The sequence below is a fragment of the Panthera pardus genome, unplaced genomic scaffold, assembly GCF_024362965.1.
Source record: "Panthera pardus isolate Hobbes unplaced genomic scaffold, ASM2436296v1 HiC_scaffold_8, whole genome shotgun sequence".
In the NCBI taxonomy this organism is placed as follows: domain Eukaryota; kingdom Metazoa; phylum Chordata; class Mammalia; order Carnivora; family Felidae; genus Panthera; species Panthera pardus.
Genome location: NW_026527013.1, coordinates 124,935,844 through 124,945,369, shown reverse-complemented (window position 1 = coordinate 124,945,369; position 9,526 = coordinate 124,935,844). Strand labels below are relative to the sequence as shown.

The 9,526-nt window shown below is 46.5% G+C and overlaps 1 long non-coding RNA gene across 1 annotated transcript; it reads right to left on the bottom strand.

Annotated features, from left to right (window-relative positions):
• Nucleotides 1-815: 815 nt before the first annotated feature.
• Nucleotides 816-5,114, bottom strand: LOC109248441 (uncharacterized). The gene is made up of 3 exons (XR_002072057.2): nt 4,939-5,114; nt 3,085-3,354; nt 816-1,379 (listed from the first exon to the last, which is right to left on the bottom strand). It is a non-coding gene; the product is annotated as an uncharacterized LOC109248441 (long non-coding RNA).
• Nucleotides 5,115-9,526: the final 4,412 nt, after the last annotated feature.

Here is a 9,526-nt window from a genome sequence, read left to right as displayed (position 1 = left end):
CCCAGAGCACACGGGTGAGGTTGTAAACACAGTCACCCTTCGCTGATTGCCAGGGAGGCTTGACTCTCCTCCGTGCCCCACCAGGTGCCTGCCCCTGGGGTGTGCCAGGCCATGGCTGTGCCCCTTCCCCAAGTCTGCCCCAGGCAGTATGTGCCTGTGCCTTGGTGACATTATTTGAGCACTAACAATAATACTTCCAATAATATTAATAGGAACAATTATAGAGCACTTAGCATGGTCCAGGCACTTTGTCAAGAGCATCACACAGATACACGACTCCTTCAATGAACCTGAGGGCAGACATTACTATTCCCATTTTATAGATGTGGAAACAGAGGCACAGAGAAGTGCCTTGCTCAAAGTTACACCATAGGTGATTAGGAGAGAGAAGAATCCAGGTTAAATCCTTGGTGCCTACCCTTGAAGAATTTTAATGTTTATTTATTTATTTTGAGAGAGAGCGAGCATGAGCAGGGGAGGAGCAGAGAGAGAGTGAGAGAGAATCCCAAGGAGGCTCCACATTGTCAGCGCTGAGCCTTATGCGGGGCTCAATCCCATGAACTGTGAGATCATGACCTGAGCTGAACTCAAGAGCCAGACACCTAACCCAGAAATGATAAAAATCATTTCTGTTTTATCTATTTTTTGAAGTTTAATAATGTATATTTGGAATTATCTTCAAACAGCTACATCTATCTGGAATTGCTGGTTAATTCCAAATAGTGTGCCATATGCTTTCCTATCCTTCATCTTTGTGCACACATTTCTCTTACATGGGTTGTGGTTCCCTCCCCCTCTTGCCCATACCTAGGTCTCTGCCCTGGAAACTTCTGGTGGCAATTTGCCTATGCCTTTTACAGGTGGCATGGCCCCATATTCTGAGGTAGTGTTGATTTAAAATATTTGGTCCTACTGTTATGTGTTCTTGAAGCTTGTGCCCAGGGCATGGATACCTGATTCAGAATACATGACCATAGTGTGTTTATAGTCCTTTTGGTTTCTATTGAGGGTTTTTAAAAAAACTGCACACAAGTTTCCCTTATGAGACAGTGAGGTCCTAAGAGCAGAAATTACATCTTACTCAAGTGCATGTTCTGGTCCAGCTCGAATGATAAAGAGTATTGCATGGGGTGGGCAGTCTGTCTTTTATCCATCTGGATGTTCGTTCTATGTCCTCTTTACTTAATAGCACATTCAGATCCCTTTTCCTCTCCCCATCAATTCAGCTTGCTTGAAATAATGGAAACTCATTCTGAGGTGTCAGAGACTGATGACGGCTTTGTGTGGAATCTCCCTAGGCACTTACTTTTCAGCTGGCATCAAAGGCCTCATCCAGAAGCATCCATATAGAAAAGGTCAGTGAACAGAATCCAATGTGTCTGAGGACAACGTGTGTATTAGAATGAATAACCATGGAGGGTTCAGAACAGCTGTTCTGGGCCAGGGGTGATTTTCCCCCTTCCGTCCCACTCAGGGCAATGTCTGGAGACATTCTTGGTTGTTACAACTTTGGCAAGGGTCTCTATTAGCATCTTGTGGGTAGAGGCTAGGAATCCTACTAAATATCTTACAGTTCACAGGACTGCTCCCACAACAGAATTTTCCAGTCCCAAGTGTCAATAGTACTGAGGTTGAGAAAAAAAGTTTCTGACAGGGTTTTCTACGTATCCACAAACACAATGGCTTCAACCAACACACAATTTTTGTCTCCCAGTTCTGGAGGCCCAAAGTCCAAAATGGGTGTCACTGGGCTAAAATCAAGGTGTCAGCAGGGCAGAGTTCCTTATGGAGATTTTAAGGGAGGATCCACTTCCTTGCCTTTTCCAGCTTCTAGAAACCACTCGCATTTCTTGACTTGTTGCTCCCATCCTTCATCTTCAAAGCCAGCAATGGCAGGCTAGGTTCTCAGGTGCCAGGGGTCTGGTTCTCCCTCCTCTGCCTCCCTCTTTCACTTAAGGACCCTGTGATTATGTTGGATCTATCTGGAGAAACCAGGATAATCTCAGGTCATCTAATTATCAGCCTTAGCTCCATCTGCAATTTTAATTCCCTGTCACCATGTAACCTAACATGTTTGTAGGTTTGGGGAGTGAGATGTGGACATCCTTGGGGGCCATTGTTCTGCCTACCACAGAGGACCCTTGTCCTACAACCCAACCCTAAATCAAATGCATTTACTGGCCTTACCAAGGCCAAGTTGCAAGTCATTTAGATAATTCCCAAATACCATAATATGATTTGAAGAGAATTAAGTGTGGACTGCTCAAGACCTGTAATTCTCTTCCAGTTACAGTTACTTCTTTTTAAAAAATTTTTTTAAATTTTTATTTATTTTTTATTTATTTTTGAGAAATAGAGAGTGCAAGCAGGGGAGGGGCAGAGAGAGAGAGAGAGAGAGAAAGAGAAAGAGAGAGAGAGAGAGAGAGAGAGAGAGACAGAATCTGAAGCAGCCTCCAGGCTCTGAGCTGTCAACACAGAGCCTGACGCGGCTCTTGAACCCACGAACTATAAGATGACTTGAGCCAAAGTTGGACGCTTAACTGACTGAGCCACCCCAGATGCCCTCAGTTACAGTTACTTCTTCACCAAGGCCTGCCATAGGACCTCCAATGACATTATTTCCTGAGCTGTGGGAGTCTGGGCTCAATCACACCTGCCTCCCTGTGTAGCTATCAGGTGAGGGGCTTGCACACAAGGATTAATAGCCAAATGGAAATCTGCATGCCCCTTCATTAAGTGCCAGATGTAACAACTCTCAGTACAGATATAAGAGTCTAAGAGAGAGTTAGACTTCCCAGTCTAACTGAAGTTTCTTCCCAGAAAATTCAAGACAGCAGCCTAAATTTCTTGCCCAGTTATAGTCAGAATGAAGGTGGAAGAGAAGGGTCCCAGGCTGGGCTCACACAGAGCTGGAGGCTCTACCCAGGAGTGCCTGCCACAAGGGGCAGGGTGGGCACGCATGCCTGAGTGCCCTGGGCTGTGACCAATCAATGACCATTTCTGGTCTTTTGTACCAAGTTGGAAAACTAGGTAGGAAAAATGGTTAACATGAGTTTAAGTAGCCTATTGGAGACTTATACTTACTTGTAGGAGGCATGTTGGAATTTGGGGGCCTCCAGCACAAGGACTGGGGTTACCAGTAATGGTACAGAATGGCTGGTGGAGAAAGTACTGGCTTTGGAATCAGAAGGCTCTGTGCTCTGGTGCCGACTCACCTCTGCCTGGGACGACTGCCTTATACAGCCTTGCAGGGCCCGGTGGCTGTCCTGCCCCTGCTGTCCCACAGCCTCACGTTCTAGCCCTCTTCAGGTAGGGCAGGTGCATGCAATATAATGTTCCCTGTAGAAGATGCACCTGTGGATCAGTGGTATTAGTTTAGGAACTCAGTAGGAATGTAGCTGTAATCCAGGCCCTTTCCAGCTTTTGAGAGTAAGGCCCTAGTGCCTGGCATGTCACAGAGACCACAGTGCTGTTGTCTCTTGCTGGCTTGTCATGTGGGCCCAGAGAAATATTCTCCTTTGCAGCCAGCAATATGATTTATTTGAAAGAAAGTCTATAATGAGCATGTGCTTCAAATGAAAGAATCAGGATGGTACTGCCTGAGCTCGTTTATGCTAATGCTCTGCAGGGAAGTAGCTTGGAAATTGCTTTTATTAAGGGAATAGGACACACAGAGCGGGGAAATGGAGTCTGCGGGCAGCCAGAGGCCTCCCATCTCTTCGCCTTCAATTTGCAAGCATCTGGGATGCCATCCGCGGTTGGCAGGGGCCTTGGCACAATGTTGGTGTTGCTGGTGTTGGCCCCGTGGGCTGTCTGGGCTGGAGAAGTGCTTTCTTTGCACCCTCGTGGTCTGCCTGAACTTGCTCTCCCTGGTTCCTTTGCTCTGTCTGGGTGTGAGTCAGGAAATAAGAGCAGGCCCCTAGTGTCCCTGCAGTGACAGGGTAAGACAGCTTCAGTTAATAAGCTTGGCAGCTGGCAGAATAGCTGAGCCTCACTGGCCCTAACAAATGCAATACTGGGAAGAAGATTTCATAGGGCTCTGGGTGGACCTGACCTTGCCACCTTTACAGATAACCTCGTTGGCAACATATAGAGCATTCTTCTAAGTGGGTGAATGACCCAGGGGTGGAAAGAGGAAACTTAGGAGGTGCTGATGTTGCCATTTGCAGCATATCTTGGCCCCTGAAGTTTTGACAAAAGTCCTGAGCTCCCCATGCACACCTGTCAACCCTCCCTGCACTACACAAAAGTGTATTCCTTTCCTATTATCTCTGTAACAAATTACCATAAACTCAGTAGCTTAAAACAACGCACATCTATTCTTCTACAGTTCTGGAAGTCAGAAGTCTAAAAGCAAGGTGTCTGCAGGGCTGTGTTCATTCTAGAGGCTTTAGGGGTGAATCTATTTCCTGTCTTTTCAGAGTCTAGAAGTGGGCTGTATTCTACTCCTAACTTCTTGCTCTATTCGCACCTCCTCCTCCTCCTTCTCCTCCTGATTCTGAGCCACCTGCCTCCCTCTTACAAGGCCACCGTGATTGCACTCAGCCCCCTGCATATTTTAGCATAATCTCTCCATCCCAAGACCCTTCACTTAATCATGTTGGCAGACTCCCTTTCACCATGTAAGGTGCAGGATTCCGGGACCAGGATAGCACAGGAGGACTGCCGCGGGTGGGGTAAGATGAGGAGACCACAAGCAAACCCTGCCCCATCCGGCCCAGCAATGCCTCCATCAGCGTGATGGCTCCAGTACCGTGTCCGAGGGCAACTCTGGCTCTGCTTGTGTGTTTAGGTCTTTACTAACCACTCCCCATATTCTCTCTCCTGCACCCGAGGGTGCTCATCTTCCCCTGCTGCCAAGTGACTTTGCAGCCCCTTCTCTCCCTTCTTTTGCTTAAACACTGGAACGTTGGGCCGTGCCAGTTCCCTGGTTCTAACCTTGGGTTCTCTTATCCGTGTTCTGCTTCTCCTCCTTGTGGCTCTCCTCAATGGAACATTTCCTCCAGAACTCCCATCATGGCTCTACAGGTTTTAGGAAGCTGAACACATTAGTGTTATAACAGAAGGGCAGAAGTAGACCATCTCTTGAAGCCGAAGGTAGAATTTCAGGGCAGCAGGTGTGAACAGGGATGAGGTCACAATGCTTCCTTCTGTCCTGTGGGCAGAGCATTGGACACGATGAGCAGGTGCAGAAAGGAAGTTCAATGTTCCTCACATTGGGACAACCTGGGGAACCAGAGAGATTTGTCCCACAAAAGTGGGGATGCCTCAAGGAGAGACCTGCCCGGAAGGATTTGAAAATGAATGAGGAACCCTGGGGGTTGCTGACAAGGCTTCCACTTAGGAAGTGCTGTCTCTGGGACAGTGGAGGCAGTCACTGCTTAGGGCACCAGGAGACCACTTTCAGAAGGGCAGGCTGTGCACCTGAGACAACAGCTGAACCGACCAGAGGAGAAAGGTCAGGATCCTGGGAGCCCGAGCTCAGGTTGGAGCTGAAGGTGGTGGTAGCCAGGACAGACCACAGAAAAGGTGATACACAAACAGCCAACCGGCTTCATTAGACACAGGCTGGATGAGTGAGCAGTCCAGGTGTCTAGAAATTGCCTCCTTCTGCAGAGGGTCCCTGTCTCATATGACAATGAAAGTACTTTAGCCCTCCCTAGAGCTGGAGGGACAAGTGTTTATCCTGTGGGAGAAAGGACAGTTTCAGTGGCTTGATGTGCATGTGCAGTGAACGTGGTTTGGGAAAAGAGAGCAGTGAGGCCAAGGCTGGAGGAGCATGGATGGCCAGTATGGGATGCGTTTGCTTTGGAAGATGCTGGAAGACTGCTGGGAGTGATCCAGCAAAGAAGGTGGGGAAAGGAGTCAGCCTGGAACTAACCTTTAGGTAGCTCATCTGTCCTTTGGGAGGGGATCTCCCACTTAAATTCCGAGGTGCCCTGTGGGGGTTCCCTCCTGGTCCAGTCACTGTCCCTATCCTTTTCTTAGTTTCCTGCAGGGAAGTGGCAGTGGCCTCAGGAAACCGGGCAGAGAAGAGCCAGGGGCCATCTGAGTTCTCAAACCTCTCCAGGCTCCTCTCTCAAGTGATGTCGCAGCCTGCACCTGTTCCTCTCACCAGGGCAGGAGGAAGGCCCTGGCCACCCAGCGAGCAGACACTGTAAGCACCCACCTCAGTGGGCTGCAGTGTCCCTTGGCAATTCCTCATTTGCTCCTTTTTCCTTTTTCAACACAACCCTCCCTCCCCCTTAAAAAAAAATCCCTTGAGGAAAGATCTGCCTCAGCTTCCTGTGCAAATTTCTCTCTCTCTCTCTTTCTCTCTCTCTCTCTCTTTCTCTCTCTCTCTCTCCCTCCCCCCCTTCTCCCTCCTTCTCCCTCTATCTTTCTCCCTCCCTGCTTGCTTCCTTCCTTCCTTCCTTCCTTCCTTCCTTCCTTCCTTCCTTCCTTCCTTTCATGTATTCTGAAGCTCAACTATAGATAAGGTGTTGGCTCTGAGGAGTCTGTGTATTTTGTTAATTTTTTTGCTTGAATCTTAATCTTTTAATCATATTTTCCCTAGATCCTGATTCTTTTATTCCTATTTTTGTCATTACTTCATTGAATGTGTTCTTGTCATTGTGACCCAATTTGTGTGTGTGTGTGTGTGTGTGTGTGTGTGTGTGTGTGTGTAGCACAGTGCTATGCACTAGGTCTAGAGACCTCAAGTAGCTTTACTCATTAGGAACTGGTTAACTGATCTTGGACAAGCTAAATAACATCCTTGGATCTTCTTTTCCTCATCTGAGAAATGAGATAATTACACTGCATATTGGCTTCTTTTAGCTCTAACTTCTTCCTTAATCAGATGGAGACCCAGGGCTTGGGTGGACTTCATTTCTGCAGAGGTGTGCACATGGGCATCACGGGATAGCATCTTACTCCTGCAATGATTAGTATAAATCAGGAAACCTACATTGGCTTTAAAGAGTTCTTCCCACTTGGTAATGGAATAAATCTATCAACTGTATTATTTTCTTGAGGCTGCTATAACAAATTCCCCAAAGCTTAGTAGCTTAAAACATCAGACATTTATTCTGTCATCATCCTGGAGACCAGAAGTCTAAAGTCAGTATCAGTAGGTGAACATCAAGGTGTCAGTAGGACTATCTGTGCTCTGGAGGATTTGGGGAGAATCTGTTCCTCGCCTCTTCCCGCTTCTGGTGGCAGCTGGCATTCCCTGACTTGTGCTACTTCAGTCTTTGCCTCCGTGGTCACATTGTCTTCTCCCCTTCTCTGTGACCTCACGCTGTGCTCTCTTCTCAGGGCATTTGTGATTGCATTTGGAGCCCACACCCTGATAATCCATGATAATCCTCCCCTGCCAAGATCCTTAACTTAATCACATCTATAAGGACCCTTTATCCTTATAATATTCGCAAGTTGCAAAGGTTAGAATCTGATATATTTGTAGGACGGTTTTTCAACCCATGACACCACCTTACACCAGCCCAGTTATTGGCCATCGGCAAGGAAGGGAGATAAGTGACTGTGGTGGCATTTCCAGCCTCTCATCATAGCTTCAGCCTTTGTAAAATCAATCACGGAGGTGGGTACCGATAACGATGCCCCTGACATTCTTGCAGAAAAAGGCACAGAACTTTTACAGGCAAAGAAGACAGAGGGTGTGTCTATGCATCTGCAGTCTGGGCTTCTTGTTGGGGGCACCATGAGACCCACAACACCCCAACTTCTGACAGATTATAGGAGACAGATGACTTGTTCTAAGAATTTCTTTGCTTTGTCCTCTTCTCTTCTAGGTCACTATTTAGAGAAAGAGTGGCATGGGAGGGAAAACTGCAGAAGGAACTGAAAACTCAGTGCCATGGACAACTCTTTTATTGTGAACATGGCACCTTCTGATCCAGAGCCTATCAACTTCCAGAGTTCCTCTCTCTCTCTCTCTCTCTCTCTCTCTGTCTCTCTCTCTCTCTCTCTCTGCACATGGCTGACTGGTCAGATTTTTACTAGGCATTTTTGAATTGAAATATATTAATTAAAAGTCTCAACCTCAAAATTTATTGCCTGTTTTGTTTCCCTGTACGACATTGGGCAAATGCCTACCCCTTTCTAGATCTCAGTTTGCTCATCTGTAACTTAAAGAGGATGAACCATGAGGGCAGAGGCAGGAAGGGATGTCTCGGGTGAAAAAGACTATATGATGTAATGGAGAAACCCGTGCTTGAGAACCAGCAGACTTAAGTTAGAAACCTGACTCTGACACTCTGTTAGTCATGTGCTCTTGAGAAAGTTGCTTTTCCTCTACCAAGTCCGGGCTTCTCATTGGTAAAATGGAGATAACAATTGGTGTGGGGATTGTTATGGGTTGAATTACATCCCTCAAAAAGATACATTGAAGTCTTGATCCCTAGTACCTGTGAATGTGACCTTATTTGGGAATGGGGTTGGTGCAGATGTAATTAAGAAGAGGTCACACTGGAGTAGGGTAGTCTCTAATCCAATATGACTGGTGTCCTTATAACAAGGGGAGAAGACACATGGGGAGAAGATGGTTATGTGACAGTGGAGGCAGAGATTGGAGTGATGTGTCCCCAAGGCAAGGAATGCCTGGGGCTACCAGAAGCTGGAAGAAGTAAGGAAGGATTCTTTCTTGGAGGCTTCAGAGTGAGCACAGCTTTGCCAAGCTTGATTTCAGACCTCCAGCCTCCAGAACTGTGAGAAAATAAACTTTTGTTGTTTTAAGCCACCCATTTTGGGGATGTTTCAGCATCCCTAGGAAACTAAGTAGTCATGTCTGTTTAGGCTCCTCTTGGCTGTAATAGTTTCTCAGGCTTTCCTTGTTTTCAATGACCTTGACAGTTTTGAGGAGTGTTGGTGAGATATTTTGCAGGATACCTTTCTATTAAGATTTGTCTGATGGTTTTCTCATGATTACACTGGGGTTTTGTAATTTTGGGATGAAGACACAGAGGTAAAGTGGAGTCTCATTTCATCATACCAAGGGTGAATGCTATCGATATGATTTATGACTGTTGATGCTGACCTTGACCACTTGGCTGAGGTAGTTTGTCAGATTCCTCTACTCATCCATTCCCGTTTTCCTACTGTGCTCTTTGGAAGGAAGTCACCATCTGCAGCCCACACTTAAGAGACGGGCATTCTACTGCACACCCTTGAGGGTGAAATATCTACAGACATTATTTAGAATTCTTCTGCATGGGAGATTTATCTCTTCTTTCCTATTTATTATTCAATCATTTTTCTTTGAGTATGGACTCATTGATATTTATTTTATACTGTAGATTATGATTCAACACTACTTTCTTTATTTTTGTTGCTCGAATTACTCCAGCTTGGCCATAGGGTGGCTCTTTCAGTTGGCTCCCATTTTGATAGCCCCATCACTGGGATTTTTTTCCTGCCCAAGGACTTCCTTATTTCTGGCACTATGAGATGCTCCAGGTTCGTCTTGTATATTTCCTGTCCTGATTCTGGAATCAGCCATTTCTCTAGGGAGACTTGGCTTTTCTTT